Raw genomic sequence first — 16512 nt, 5'->3', positions numbered from 1 at the left:
TACACTAAAGGAGTATGGACTTCACCAATATTTGGATCAGAAATTCTTGTTTGTTTCCATGTTCAAAGTTCCTGTGTAAATCTTGCAAGTCACAGAATCTGTCCTGCTTGAATGCATGCATGTGATCCTTTGTGATGTAAAGCCATGTGCATAAGACCTGCCCTGATTCTTTAGTCCATGTCAGTCAATAGCATTATTATTCCCTTTCTAGACTGCTAAGATCTGTCTCACTCTGCTATAGTTGCATTAGTTGGATCAATAGCAGAAACAATTCTAACCTAACAATCTCATCAGCAGTATTTGATACTCCAAACATTATGGCACATAAACACTGATAAAGGATTTTTGAGGATGGAGCAGTCCTGACTTCAGCAAAAGAAAAGCCTCAGTAATTAAATAATCAGAGGACGATGGAAAATTTAGTTTCCATGCTTCACTGTTCAAGATTAAATTTTGTTTTTAAAGCTGCAGATTAATCTCCCCATATGCTTTTAAACAGCAGATAAAAAAGGGGGGAATGACCAATGAACCCTTGCTATTTTCTGCTTCAGGGAACTCTATTGTGAGAAGGATTATTTTTGGGTTTCAGACCGGGAGATTTACAGCTGCTATTCTGCTTTCATTACAGCTTGTCCTAAGATGCCCCTCCAAGATAGAGTAAGACCTCAGACTTGGTTGAGAGTTGTGGGGAGACTGATACCATTGGTCACATACAGTACTGTACTCTGATTCCTGCTATTTCTGCCTCTTTTTTTTTAACAAGACCGATCTTGTAAAACAGAAGAACCAATCTCTGGAGGGCTAAGGCTTGTTTGTAGCTACTTGGAACAGGGTGAAAAGAATAATGATACAGACTGTCACAAACGTATGTGGAGTTATGCTAACAGGGAGTATAAAAATGAAGTGAAAGATTGTGCATAAGAAGAATACATATAAGAGAATGATTGTTTAAAAAATGAGAATGTAAAAATATTGTATAATTGTATAGAAAAAAAAGATACCGTAATTGCAGAGGATGTAGTCAAAGAGAACAGGGAACAGTTATTCTTTAAAAAGACAGAGAAAATGCAGAGCAGTTTTGATGGAGAAAGGAAATGAAAAAACAGCCTCAAGGAGAGTGAATAGAACTAAAAATAGATCTGATATTGTGATTTGGGATGAAACTAAAGTGACCAAAAGCTTAGAGGAGTATGAAAGATTGCGATTTATCAAACAGTAGAATTGAAACAAATGCTATAAACAGTAATATCTAAGAAAAAAATCATATTGGAACATTGAAAAAATAAGTCTGTAAATGTAGGTAGTATAACCGGAGAAATACTAATTTATAGATGTGATTTAAATATTGAGTGATTACATGACGTGTAAATTGTGTATGAAAACTGCATCTCTGCCAGACAATTAGAAGAATGTGTGGTTCCCATATACATAGGGAAAGATAGCATGAGTAAATGCAAAAACGATAGTTTTGTGGGAAAATACTTAGCATTATTTTGATTGAAAGGGTATAGCTAAAAATCTAGACTTGCTTTATGTTGGACAAGAGCTGTGTAGACCAGAATTTGTAGTTCCACAAGTCATTGAGATGTATATGAATGTGAAAAATAAACTACATTGCATGTTTGTTGACATGCAATATAGAATTTTGTGTAGAAAAATTTTGATAAATAGGTCTGAATTATGAACTTGGTGAATAGGAAGTTGGATTTCTGAAAATGATATGAATGGTATATGATGGAAGTAAAATATGTGTGATAAATGGAATGCGTAGTGTTCAACATTGAACAGGAAATATTACAAATGTGTGTGATATTTCCTTGGTTGTTTAATGTAAAGGTGGGTAAATGTTTAAGGAATGCTTGTGGTAACATTGACATATCTGGATTGGGTGTGAAATGGTGTATACTTTTAGGCAGACAGTGTTATGAGAACCTGACTGATTCACACTGTATAATGTAAAAAGGAGTATGGAACTGAGAATTGATGTACCAAAGTCACAAAGTAGCTTTTCTCGATAAGGAAACTGGAACGGACAATTGCAAGTTATACGCAAATAGTGAACAACTAGAGCAAATAAATTGTACCTTGCTAGAATATTAAGCAAGCAAACATAGATGAAGAAATGTTATAATGCATGCAAATGCTGGTAGAAAGTACTAGATACTATGTGAACTGTTACAAAGAATGGATGTTGTTGAATGAAGTGAAAATTGTTATGTATAAGAGCATGCTTCTATCTACTTAGTTATATGCTTGTGAGACTTAGCTACATTAGAAGAAACATAAAAATAAATTGAATGCCCTGGGAATGGGGTACTTAAGAAATGTGTGTTGTCACATAAGAGATAGGATCAAGAATGAATGAGTGCTGAACGGGTGTAGGAATACAAAAATGGTGATCAGTACAAAGCAATTATATTGGAGATAATGAAGATCAAATTGCAACATTGATATATCAGAAAAAAATGAATGGGCCAAGAGGAAAGGGAAACTGAGCAATTCATAGTTGGCTCGAGTTGATGTGATCCTCAAAAAAGAGAAGTGAGATGTTTGAAAAGCAGATGGCACAACAATGTATGAAGCAATTTAAAGTCATGTCAGAAGCAAAAATATAAGGGTAGGAAGATGTGGAGAAATGTAGTGAATGATGATAGCATAAAACTAGATTTAACTATATTCCTTCTTAATTTTATTTTTTTGGAAGATCTGAGTGTGCACTTTAAAATGAAAAGTAAACTTCTTGTCATAGTTTGCAAATCTTGGGCAAGAACATCTAATTTTCTTCATGGGGATCACTGAAATATCTATCACTAATAACTAGGTTGTGAGAAATAGGAAAGTCTGTAGCTTGGTCATAGATATAGACTTTCAGTGTACAAGGTCACTGTTTGGGTACTATACAGACTGTATGCTTATGTTGTTTGTCTAGTGTTTTCATGTCCTGCCTTGTTGTTTTTATATATGCACTGTTTGTACACCGCCCCGAGTCCCTGCGGGGAGAGAGGGCGGTATATAAATTTAATAAACTCAAACTCAAGGTCCCAAGTATTTTTAATGCAATTTTTCAAGATTCAAAGTCTGACATTTTGCAATTGTATAGTTTATATTGAACTTAGATGGTTCCAATAATCTGTGGTTTTTGGGTTTTTTTGTATTCCTTAATATATTTCCTTCCAATGTAAGAATGTTTTACTATTAATTAGACATTATCTAATTATTTTCTGATACAAGAAGGAAGTATTGTGAGAAGTTACACTTTTCCAGAAGAAAAATGTATTATTATTGGCCTGACGAATTAATCCTTTTATGCATTAATTTCATCAGCATTTCAATTTATTTGCTTTAGGCTGCAATACTAGTATCATTGAACCTAATGAGATGAGTCAAACTGTGAGGTAAAAAGTTAAGATTGTGATGCTAAATAATATACTGGCTGTCATAGAAAGCTGAGTAGCTTTGGCTTCTTACAGGATGGCACTCATTGCTGGCATTTTCCAAATATGAGATCGAATGAATATCAAACGCACAGCACAAATACATCCCTAGTAAGGTTTAAAAAAGTATTAGCTAGAAACTACTCAGTAAAATGACATTTGTGGACTAAGAAAAAGATATTTAAAATACTGTGGAGTATGGTTTATAGTGAAATTTCAGAGAGTGGCAGGATAATTCTTACCCTTTTTTCCAGTAAGTATGAAATAAAATATTCTAATTATTTAATAACACTGAAGTTCTGTGGAATTTAGAGCTAAAACATTTTTACCCTCTAATTATCCAAGTGTCAAAGGCTATTATTCTGCTTTCCGGTCCTAAATTATGGGTCCATTGTTATTAGAAAATCATGTGCTCCACCCCAGAGATGACTGCATTGGTGTTATGGGTGGAATGATAATTCAGTCTCTATCCAATAGAATTGTTTGGACCCAAACTATTTTGACAACGTTCCTACAAATTCAGAATCCATTGGCTATAATAAATTGGAATAAACAAAAAATCATTCTTGTGTCTACGTAGATGGATAAACCTAATGTGCAAATGGTTAACATATGGATTTGATGTACTGATAGGCTTGTGAAATTCCCTGACTGGGAATTCTGGATTTCATAGATCCAGAATTCAGCTGCATCTGTTGATGAGTCAGCTGCATCTGTTACTAATTTACATATCATGATCCATAAACTCGTATAAAGTTCTAGAATGCTACAAGCAAAGAATACATACCCACTCTAAAAGTAGTTTTTTTATCTAATTTGGGTGCTATATGATATGATTGATGTGTTTATTCTCTTTGAACAGTGTGATTCTGGAGTACACCCTGTTAAAACAAGAAACTGGCCCCACCAAAGGACTGTGGAACTGACTCATGCCTTTGCTTTGCTCATATAGCCACTGATAGCAATTGCATGTCTCTTGCTTCCAGTAATAATTACTATTTTGTAGGAGACAAAAATGAGAAACAGGAAGTAGGAGGGGTGAGTAAATGGGTTAAGAGAAACCCTTGTAAGCTATATTTTTCCAAAAAGGAGGCAGGCTACCTCTCATCAGATACTTGTATATAATGTATGTGGGGAGGGAGGCATTTCTTAACTAAGATTTCTCATTCTCCCATATTATTCTCCCATATTAGAATATTGTTCTTGTCTGGTAGAAATAAAAGCAGCAACATCAACTTAAGTAGATCCTTCCAATGTTGGTAATGTTTAATGACTTAATATTTAAGAAATGTATGCCCAGCATTTGATTTCCAGAAAGTAGTCACAGACAGCAACATAAAGTAAGCAGTATGTAACAACATTAGCCAATTTGGAAGCTAAGGGAACATTTGTCTATGTTGTTACTTGACTGGTGATTATCTGGGAATATCAGAGAGACTGGCTAGACTGTATAGTTACCATTAATAGAGTTAAGCTTAATTTAGATGGATCTTTTATCTTTTCAAAAAATAGTCACTGCAGCAATTTACAAATATAAAAACATAAAGACAATGGCAAATCATTAAAACACAGTTACAAAAAGCCAAAAATAACAATAAAGATAAAAACAGCTAAGCCAGAATCAATAACTAACGTAAATAACAATAGAGTCAAATGCTTATTTGAAAGTAAATGTCTTTCGTTCCTGGTAGAAGATGCTCTAATCTCTAGGGGCAGGAAACCCATGCATAATTGATCCAGGCTTCCTGTCCAAGAATTGTAGTTTCAGCATTAGATTTTTTTTTTGCAGGCATACAGGCAATATGAGTAGTGCCAGTTGGGATAAGTGGTCATGTATGTCTATAGCTTACTGTTGCTTAAATTAACCTTACTGGTTTTATTAGCCATATCATAAGTGTAAACTCATGCTGTCTTGCCCACATGGAGTTTTCATTGGCTTTAATATAAAGACATTTAAATTGCAACATGTGCAGCAAATTTCCTTGTGTACCGGTGATGTTTCTTCTCCAGCTTCTCAGATCCTTTCATTTACCCTGTTTTCTGGCTCCTACATTCTCTCTCCTAATTCCAATATTCCCTCTCCTGGTGTACTGCTTCTGTCTCAACTATACAGGTCCAGTGAGTTAGGCGGTTAGAACCTTTTCACATTCAGATCCCCATCTTGTGAAGAAACATTCACAAGGCTGTTAATATATTTAAAAATGTGCAATCTTTGATGTAAAGCACATTAAACTGGAAAAATACATAATTGATTTTGAAAATTGAAAAGCACGCATCATGAATAGTCAAAGAACTCGGAATAAAATAAATCAGGAAGACATAGGAATAGTGGGCCTGGATTAAATTCATAAAAATGACAGGAAACGTAGAATTTTTCAGTTTGTCTTAGCATCTTTATTTTTTATTATTTCAATCTAGGCACTAGAGAGACTATATTAATACTGGTAACAAAATTATATGGATATGAATTTACATTAGAAATTCATGTCAATTTTTGAAAGTAATTTGTATTCAGTTTCTAAAATATCTCATTTGACACTTGCATTAATGTTGCTGAAGTTTCCTCTCCTAGTTTCTTTTTCTGCACATGTATATTCTTTTGTATGTATGCTTTGGCTAATCCTGATTTTACTATGACGTTAGAATGGAAATAGGTTTCATGGCATAGTAAGACTGGTCTGTCTCCTTTTTGAATGCCATATAAACTTCATTAGGCTGGATCTACTTCTTCATAAGCCAACTTCTTAGAAGTAATGATGAGAATCTACTTCTTCTCACCTATGTTGTTATTGTTAGTTGCAAAGTCATGTCTGACCCATTGCGACCCGATGGACAACGTTCCTCCAAGCCTTCCTGTCCTCTACCATCTTCTGGAGTCCATTTAAGCTCATGCCTACTGCTTTCGTGACTCCATCCAGCCACCTCATTGTCGGTCATCTCCTTCTTCTTTTGCCCTCAATCTTTCCCAGCATTAGGCTCTTCTCCAGTGAATTCTTCCTTCTCATTTGGTGGCCAAAGTATTTGAGTTTCATCTTCAGAAGCTGGCCTTCTAAAGAGCAGAGGGTTAATCTCTACGACTGACAGATTTGATCACCTTGCAGTCCAAGGGACTCGCAGGAGTCTTCTCCAGCACCATAGTTCAAAGGCCTCAGTTCTTTGGCGCTCAGCCTTTCTGATGGTCCAACTTTCACAGCCATACATTGCAACTGGGAAAACCATAGCCTTGACTATACGCACTTTTGTTGGCAGGGTGTTAGCTCACCTATAACAGTCATCAATTAATCCCCAGGCCCCAGGCCTGTTGTTTGTTTTGCTCAGATGGGCTTACCCAGCTGTCTTCTCATATGGGATCCAAGGTAGCAGTCTCACCTGGGACCCTAAATTTAGATTGTGCTGCTTGAAGGCATGGCTCACAAATTCAGTAGAGGAAAATTTATGTTCTTAGTTTAGCAATCATAAGGATCAGGTTAAGTGTATCTTATTCCAGTGTCCAGTGAAGAACTCTTTAATGCAGTGCTGTTATTTTGCCATATTCTTGATCTTTTTGCGGAATAGAATTACCTATAACTGTCACTCTGAACTGTCAGGAGCAAATTAAGATGAGTGTTGTGCATCTTCGATAAGTCATTTTTTTTTCAATTGCAGCTGGTCATGTCATCATTCAGCCGAGTCGAGAAATAGCACTGATGAACATTTTCTGTCCTACTGTATGAAATGGTAGAATAGGAATTCCATCCTGGATGGCAAAATAGGATGACATTAGCGCCTATCTCTTCTGTGCTGAATGAACCATGTGGTTTTCTTCAAAGTCAGAGCCAAGCATCATAGGAGAAGCAATGGTGGCAAGGCCTAGGTTGATGAAGCTTTTTCATCAGAGTATTTTCATTCTCATGCTGCTTAATGCTAAATCTGTTTGGCAGTGTTGTGGCTGGTCTGCTCCAGTTTTACTCAGTTAAGCCAAAAGTTAATTGGAGCTGAAGAGAAGGAATATTCTGTATGACATAGTACAGCACGGCATAGATTGTCACGCAGGTAGGCTTGACAGTTCCCAACACCGTATAGCTACAATCATTTAATGGATAGGGTAGTTCTTGGCTAAATCATCAATCATTTACGGTTCTTAGAAGTGCTCTTTCAAAAAAAAAATGCTGATCTGTCTATTTTCTTGCAGAATGTCTCTTTTATGCAAAGTAATTTGTCTTCCAAGGACTCACACAGGGCAGGAGGAAGGAGAAAGTGGGCACAGCTGTCTGCAAAGGACATGCCTGGGCAAGAAGCTGTGGAATAGAATTTATATAGCACATACAGCATCTTGTTTCAAGCAAGACAAGTAGAACGTAGTATGCATTCTCCCTTTCCATACCAAAGAGGTTGCATTTATTCTATAGTATGACTGTGATGACTCCTTGTGACACTACCCCGGATGCCTCTAGATGTTGGTTCAGAGGAAGATAAACTAGTCACGGGCACTTCACGAGAGGAATTGGTCAGTGGCTCTGAGCAGCCATCTGAGAGTGATTTGGCTGAAGCATAGCTGCAGCAAGACAGCCCTGAGGCTTCAGTTGGAGAAAGCATTAAGCTGCAGCCAGTTAGTGATGGTGAGGGGGAACTGCCCTCTGCACCTCATCTGAGAACTGGCAGGGCAGAGAAAAAGCAGGAGCAGGTGAAGGTCAGCCTGATTACTCACGAGGAGGCAACATTGTCCTCCTTGATGAACTGCACCAGAAGCTATTTAGCACAGTAGACAGGTGGAGATGATACTGTGAATAATGTGTACATTTCCTAGCTGATCGTTGTGATTACAATCTTGCCTTGGATAGTGTCTCGTGAATTCTGGACTTTTCTTGCCTCGTGCAACCTCTTGTATTATGGATTTAATTTTGCCTAGAGATTTTCTTACTTCCATAGACCTCACAGTGGCCCACCTGCATATACCCATAGTCCGGGAACACCGTAAACATCTCAGGTTCTGCTACCTAGGGCACCACTTCCAGTATCTAGCCCTGCCTTTCGGATTGTTCTCCGCCCCTCGAGTTTTCACGAAGGTAATGGCGGCATTGGCAGCTCACCTGGGGCAGGTTCCTTTTCGAATTCAATGTTATTTAGATGACCTGCTGTTGCAGTCGTCCTCCTTCAACGGTGCGCTACGGGATCTAGACACTACTATGGCAGTCCTGAGAGACCACAGGTTTTTGGTAAACCTGGCCAAAAGCCACCTTCACCCCTCCACTAGCCTGGTCCACCTAGCAGCCCTGATAGATACAGAGGCAGGCACGGTTTCTCTGTCATCAGAAAGACAGCTCTCTCTTAGGCAGCTAGCCGCTCAAGTAGCCAGGGGGGCGTAGGGTATCCTTAGCCACACTGTCCAAGCTGCTTGGCACCATGGTGTCTGCCATTGGCATTGTCCCTTGAGCTCGGTTCCACACCAGAGACCTCCAATGGTTCCTTTTGCGTTTCCAGCAAAGGCGCATGAGCTGCTCCCAGACCAAGGTTCTTCTACCCACAGAAGTATCCTGTTCACTGACTTGGTGGACGTCCCCGGCAAATCTCCAAGGGCAAGATCTTCAGAACGCCAGTCAGGGTGACGGTAACAACGGACGCAAACCTGTTTGGATGGGATGCCCATCTGCAGGCTCAGATGGCGCAAGGACAATGGAAGCAGGAGGAACTGACTCACAACATAAACTGGTTGGAGCTCAGGGCAGTCCACCAGGCCCTCCTTCAATTTTGTCACCTTGTCAGGGGCAGCCACATCTTAGTCCTCACAGACAACATCACCACCAAGGCTCATATAAACAGACAGAGGGGGACCAGATTGAAGGCCCTCATGAAGGAGGCCAAATGACTGGGGCAGTGGGCTGAAAGGAACCTTCTGTCATTGACTACGGAACATATAGCGGGAGTGGACAACATCAGAGCTGACTGGCTCAGCCGGACCGAGGTGGATATTCGAGGAAGTGGCAAGGCACTTCGGACGCCCAAGGTTGACCTATTCGCCACCCCTCTCAATGTCCAGCTCCCGAGGTTTTATTCCAGGTATCAGACCTGGGGTGCAGAGGGGGTAGATGGTTTGCCGATCTCCAAACTCTCTTGGTGGACAGGCCCTGGAGGATCTCTCTCAGCCAGAAATCGCTGGAGCACCCGGACCCTCAGTGGCTTCAGTTGACCGCTTGGCGCTTGAGTGGAGCATCCTGAGGGAAGGCCACTTCTCCCCCAGGATGATACAGACTATTCAGGCGGCTCACAGACCTTCCACGGAGTGCATTTACGGCGCTACATGGGGTGCCTTTTCAACATGGTGCAGCTCCAGGGGCCACGATCCAGTTCGAGCCACGATCCCGCAGGTTCTGGACTTCCTTCAGGCGGCCTGGACAGAGGGTTAGCTCCCAACACGATTAGGAGACAGATCTCGGCCATCTCATCGGTACTTCTGTGCGGTAGGTCTCAGACCTTGCCTCACCACCCCATGGTCAGGCGATTCCTCAAGGGGGCATCCAATCTTAAGCCACCTATGGTACACAGGTACCCCTCCTGGGACTTGCATAAGATGTTGGATGCTCTGACAGGCCCTCCAGGCGGATATCCGAACTACAGGCTCTGTCGGCCAGGGAGGATCTCTGCGTGTTCCACCAGGACAGGGTGGTACTAAGGTTGGACCCCCCTTTCATCCCTAAGGTGTGCTCCTGCTTCCATCGCTCGCAGGAATTGATATTGCCCAATTTCTGTCCGGACCCCTCTCACCCGTTAGAGAGGAAGTGGCACACCCTAGACGTAAGGAGGGCTCTGAGGATTTACCTCAGAAGAACCCGGCCGAACAGGAAGTCTGAAGCCCTGTTTGTCTCTTTCCAGCTGGGATCCCTGGGGAACAAGGTGACATCCACCATCATAGGCAGGTGGCTACAAACCTGTATTGTTACTGTCTACCAAGCACGGGGTCTGCAAACACCGAGTTCTATTACAGCACATTTCACATGAAGCGCGGCCACCTCAACGGCCTGGGCCACCCAGGCTTCATTTACTGAGATCTGTAGGGCAGCTACTTGGTCTTCCCCCTCACCATTCGTGAGGAACTACAAACTGGATTCCTTTGGCTCTGCAGAGGCTTCATTAGGGCATAGAGTGTTGCAGGCTGTGCACAGGGCGGAGGTGACACCTCACCAGGCATAAGGTTTGCGCGAGCTCTTAACATGGGTAACCCTCCCTAGGGATGTGTAAGCTTTGGTACGACCCTTCCTGGATACTCCTCCCCTCACTATGGAGAAAGGGCATTGGTACTTACCTGATACGCCTCTTCTTGTAGGGGAGGAGTATCCAGCCCCTCCCTGATATGGTTATGTAATATGAGCGTTATGTTTGATGGTTGAGCTGTTCTGTTGAAGAAATAAAGGTTGAAACTAAGATAAAGTCTGGAGTGGATGATACAATGAGTCGGATAAGATTCTTCGCCGATAACTGGGTGGTACCTGGTGACCAGGGCATGGCCTAAAGAGCTTATCTGACTCAGCCCAATCAATGAGAGGACAAGGTCAACCCATACTCCTCCCACACTATGAGGTGTATCAGGTAAGTACCAACACCCTTTTCCTCCTTATGTGTTTGTCTTTCTACTGGCTTTGACTGATATATTCATGAGCTCCAAATATGCAAACCAGCATATCTGCACATTTTATAAATTTAACTTCATATGCATTTTTACCCAATCAGTATTGTAAGAACATAATGAAAAGATATGTTAATGAGAAGAAAAGCCTCTCTGGTGCAGTACAAGTAGACCTCAACTTACAAAAGTTCATTTAGTGTCTCTTCAAGTTACAATGGTGATGAAAAAAGTGATTTATGAATGTTTTTCACACTTATGACCATTGCAGAGTCTCCATGGTCATGTGATCAAAATTCAGACACTTGGCCACTGACTCATATTTATGACGATTGCCATGTCCCAGGTCATGGGAAAACCAGATTCACTAAACAACCATGTTACTAACTTAACACCTGCAGTGATTCACTTAACATCAGTGGCAAGAAAAATCATAAAATGCGGCAAAACTCACTTAACAAACGTGTCACTTAAGAATAGAAAGTTTGGGCTCAATTGTGGTCATCAGTTGAGGACTACCTGTATTTTGTTTTTAAGTCTATGATGCGTACAGGATGTCTAGAAGAAGGACTTAAAGGTAGTAGGTTCATATCAATTGGTTTTCCATTTGTGAAATTCAGTCTCTGTACGGTAGTTCAAAGAATAAAAATGTTTTCAATATATTTTTTCACAAAAATCTGTAATGCCCCATTTAGATCCATGAACTTAAGATTTCCTCATTTCTACCTATCTCCTACATTCATGCCCCATCTCATTTTATATGTTTTAAAATTAAGATGTAGGATGATGCGGAGTAAAGGGTGAGCTTGAACCTTTATCTTGATTGCCATTTATGTTGTGTATGTACTGAAAACATTTTAGAAGATAAGATAAAAAGGGGAACAGAATCCCAGGGCTTAGGTTAAAAAGTAGGCCCACCTCCCAGACAAAAGGTTGAGCATTTACCGTGTTTTCTCGAAAATAAGACATGCCCTGATAATAAGCCCAATCGGGCTTTTCAGAGTATGCGTCATAATAAGCCCTCCCCTGAAAATAAGCCCGCCCCAACTATTTAAGCGCATGCGCAACCGGTCCCCGCCATTACCACTGTATCACCTCCCGGTACAGCTTGCAGGACAAAAAGAGGGCTCGCCGCAAAAACAGCGGCAGGCGAAGCAAAGTGCTTCCACCCCCCGCCCTTCCCTCCTGCTCAAAAAGAACCCGCCGCAAAAACAGCGGCAAGCCAGCAATGCGATCACTCCCTCCCGCCTGTTCCTTCTCGCACAAAAAAACATCACCCACCCCAATGGTAAAGGCAGCCTGCCAGGTTCCCTTCCCTGCCATCCCTTTAGCGAGGGGTGGCAGGTGGGGAGGGGAGAAGCGAGGCGCGCCTCTTACCTTTCCAGCTCCGTTGCGTTCCTCGCCCTTTCGCCCATTGAATCCCCCAACACCGCCCACCTCGCCCCAATGATAAAGGCATTATTAAAGGCATCATTACTGTAGTCCCCTTATGTGTTTTTTTTCCTGCAGATTCTATTGTTGACAACAACAGGTACACATTTATTTAAATAATTCTTATGTGAAATTATAGCATCTCAAGACACCAAAGGCAATTATTTCTTCTCTCGTAATTCTCTTATTACGCTTTAGTCTTGGTTTTCCTTCACTTTTAAAAACATCTCTTATGCCAATAATCTTTACTGCACCTTTTATTTTGCTTGCATGTTACCTTTATGAAGCAATTCCAAAAATCCAATTCAATGGCTGCTGTAAGAATACACAATCAAATTGTTTAATTCTTTGAAAACCTCACAAAGAGCACCTTATCAGATAATGAGCTACTGTAATTCTTCTTGTTTCAAAAAAGCATCTGACGTATTTTGGTAATGTTATGGTTAAACCAGTCTAGCAACTTGAAATGAAACCTGTCTTCTTCTCACACGCACATTAAAATTTTGCTTATGTAGTTTACCTGTGTTATGTTGTGTTTCCTTATTCATTGGAATCTATGATTTTATATGTTTTACATTTATTCTGTTAAATTCTATGAGATTCTTGGTATTTAATCTATACAAATGTTAGCTTTTATTCCCTTGCTGCAGCTTTTGTTTTTCCGTTCCTCAAACTCCGAGGGCTGTAAGACAAGGCTCTCCAAACTTGGCAACTTTAAACCTGGCGGACTTCAACTCCCAGATTTCCCCAGCCAGCTTTGGCAAGTCCGGCAGGCTTAAAGTTGCCAAGGTTGGAGACCCCTGCTGTAAGAGATGCCGTTAGTTTGTTTTTGCACTACAATACATATACCACTATCATCACATGTACCATATACTCAACCTTTTCCTTTATCATATATAATTATTATTTAGATCTTGCTTGCCACAGAGATGATTCGAGCTAGATGGAAATAAAATATTTTAGCTATTAAGTAAATTGCTGTGAAGCATTATGGGGTGGTATATAAGTCTAAGTCAGTGGTTCTCAACCTGTGGGTCGGGACCCCTTTTGGGGTCCAACGATCCTTTCACAGGGGTCGCCTAAGACCACCGGAAAACACATATTTTCGATGGTCTTAGGAACTGAGCCACCAATTTTATGGTTGGGGGTCACCACAACATGAGGAACTGTATTAAAGGGTCACGGCAATTGGGAAGGTTGAGAACCACTGGTCTAAGTGCTGTTGCTATGTTTCACATTTTGAAAAATATCAGCCTTGGGGTATTGGCCTATTTGTTTTTAGAATGCTCTAAATATTTTATATATGGCATCCAAACAATGATGCTGTGGCTATAGACCCTTATATCACACTTGCATTTATCTATCTATCTATCTATCTATCTATCTATCTATCTATCTATCTATCTATCTATCTATCTATCTATCTCTATCTGTCTATATCTATCTATCTATCTATCTATCTATCTATCTATCTATCTATCTATCTATATCTATCTATCTATCTCTATCCATCCATCCATCCCTATCTATCTATCTATCTATCTATCTATCATCATCTATCATCACATATGAATCCAGTCATTGTGCTTTGTAAATGATGATGCTACATGTACTGTAAAGTAGCTATAGCGTTAGCTATTGGACACAATCCAGACTTATGCTTCTGAAGAGTAAAGACAAAAATGCTAACATTAACATTAAAGTTAATAGAAAAGAGGAAGCATGACTCTGTTTTCTGGAAGGGCAGCGGAACTGTTTAACATGATATAGGAATGATATTTAGGCCTTCCTGAAGTTTGGACTGAAGCAGCAGGCTTGTCTACATAGGGCGAACATGACACAGATTTATATTTTCTACTTCAGTATAGAAGGATAATTTGCTTTGGTTATTAGCCATTTTTTCTTTATCCTCCTTCCTTTTCAGAGGTCGGGTTTTAGGCTTTCAGAGATCTCAAAGGATTAAATGGCTAGCAGCTCACTTTTGAACCTTAGGATGAAGGTTTCCATCCCATTAAATAAAAGGTTACTTTATAGAGAGTACTTAGTTACAGTATAAATAAACTAACCTTTTGCTGGGATTTTCACATGATTAAGTTGATACTGGACATACATAATCTTTAAATAAAATTATAAAGGTTATTTAGCTTTGAAGAAGGATGGTTGGGATAATGCATCTCCATTAGATGTTAGTAAACATCTAATGACGTGAGAGTGACTGGCATTGATAGTGACACTGTAATTACAGTGAAATATTCAGCTATTGTTGATTCATTAGCACTTTGTTGATATAACTTCTGCCCTATGTGGCATGAGCCGTTGTAGGAAGGTTATCTGTCCCAAAGCCTAGAAAGCTCGTAATACTTAAAATACATAATATTTACTTACTTTTGGCCTGAGGTAGCTGCTTGTATTTCTTTCCCTCTGCAGATGATCCACTTCAGGTGAGATACTGGTAGTCCTTGATTTAACAACCACAACCGGGACCAGAATTTACAGTTCTAAATAAAGTGATTGTTAACTGAGTTGTGCCCAATTTTATGAACTTTCTTGCCACAGTTGTTAAGTGAATCACTGCAGTGGTTAAGTTAGCAACACAGCTGTTAAGTGAGACTGGCTTCCCCATTGACTTTGCTTGTCAGAAGGTCGCAAAAGGGGATCTCATAATCCTAGGCCACTCGGCCATCATAAATATGAGTCTCTTACCAAGCATCTGAATTTTGATCATGTGACCATGGAATGTCTCAATGGTCATAAGTCACTTTTTTGGTGCCAGTGCAATGGTACGTTCCGACTGGTACGCCCCAGTACGGGTGTACCGGTGCCTGTTGGGAGCACCGGGTACCGTTCCGGTGCTCTGGAGGGCCCACCCGCCTTCCCGCTGTCCTTACCACGGGTGGGTTCCTGCCAGTTCTAACCTCTTCTATAGAAGAGATTCCACAAATCTACAGTGCCATTTAGAACCGGTTCCAGCTCCCCCCCCAAGCCCGTCCACACATCATCAAGATGCAGAGTGAGAGAAGGAATTCTGGGAGTTGAAGTCCACAAGTCTTAAAGCTGTCAAGTTTGAATATACCTGGGGTTTTTTTTCTAAAGGGTTAGGGGTGCAAGGGGCTTGTAATTTGATAGCTTTAAGACTTGCACACTTCAATGCCAGAGTTCCTGAGCCAACATGACTTATTTATAGGTCCGCTTTAATACTAGGCAGTAAATAATACCCTATTCAGGACAGTATTTCTTCTCTCCCTGCCAGGACAGGCATAAAACCCACAAGAGCTACACTGTCATCATCCATAATGAAATTATCACTTTGGAGGCTTAGGGAAAAGCAGACTGAGCTTGAGCCTGAGATTTATTTATTTATTTATTTTGCCATTACAGCTTTGTCCTGTCTTGAGAATATGCTTTACTTTAACTTTCCCTCAATTTACCATCCTGTTTAGACTTAATCTGCAACACAGACTTCTTATACAGCTGGCTTGAAATTCAGCCTCCTTGCGTAGGCAGTCCAGATAGGATCAGTTGAGGAATCTGACTCTTTCTTGCCTCCTTTCCAGAGAGAATATGCCTGCACTGTAGGGAGGACCACTGGGAAAACCCCACCCTGCCTTGAAGGAGATAGTCTTGCTGGGCAAAAGACTGAATGACAATGGAGCAGGAATATGTTTATTTTTTGGTCTGGAGTTTAATAATCATGGAATTTGGCATCCACAAATCTTCTGTTTTTATTTTAAAATAATGTTTTTCTAGTTGCCACATCTGGAACAAAAGCTGAAATACAAGGCCAATGATGTCCTAGATGATCGCATGAAATCCATCTAATGGGGCAAGAAGAGCTTTCTGGCCATCCTTTATATACACTATGTCTTAGGTTCTGTCCATCTGTTCCTCAAAACTATTGTTAATACTATAGCCTTTTTCAAAACAAAGAATGGAAAATTCGAATGATTTCCTTCATTTATTTGTGTCGCTGACTTTGGATCACTTTGCTGCAGGGATATGCACGTTCATGTTTTTGATCTGCGAGTGCCAAAGAGGTTGTTGCTATCAAAT

The 16512-nt window shown here is 40.4% G+C and overlaps 1 protein-coding gene across 2 annotated transcripts in view; it reads left to right on the top strand.

The window, feature by feature from the left end:
- UBTD1 (ubiquitin domain containing 1) overlaps window positions 1-16512 on the top strand; it is a 33263-nt gene that overhangs the window by 8964 nt on the left and 7787 nt on the right. The window lies entirely within an intron of this gene.

The sequence above is a fragment of the Natrix helvetica genome (assembly GCF_964273705.1).
Source record: "Natrix helvetica genome assembly, chromosome: 5".
NCBI classification, from domain to species: Eukaryota; Metazoa; Chordata; class Lepidosauria; order Squamata; family Natricidae; genus Natrix; species Natrix helvetica.
This window is presented reverse-complemented; position numbering and strand designations above follow the sequence as displayed.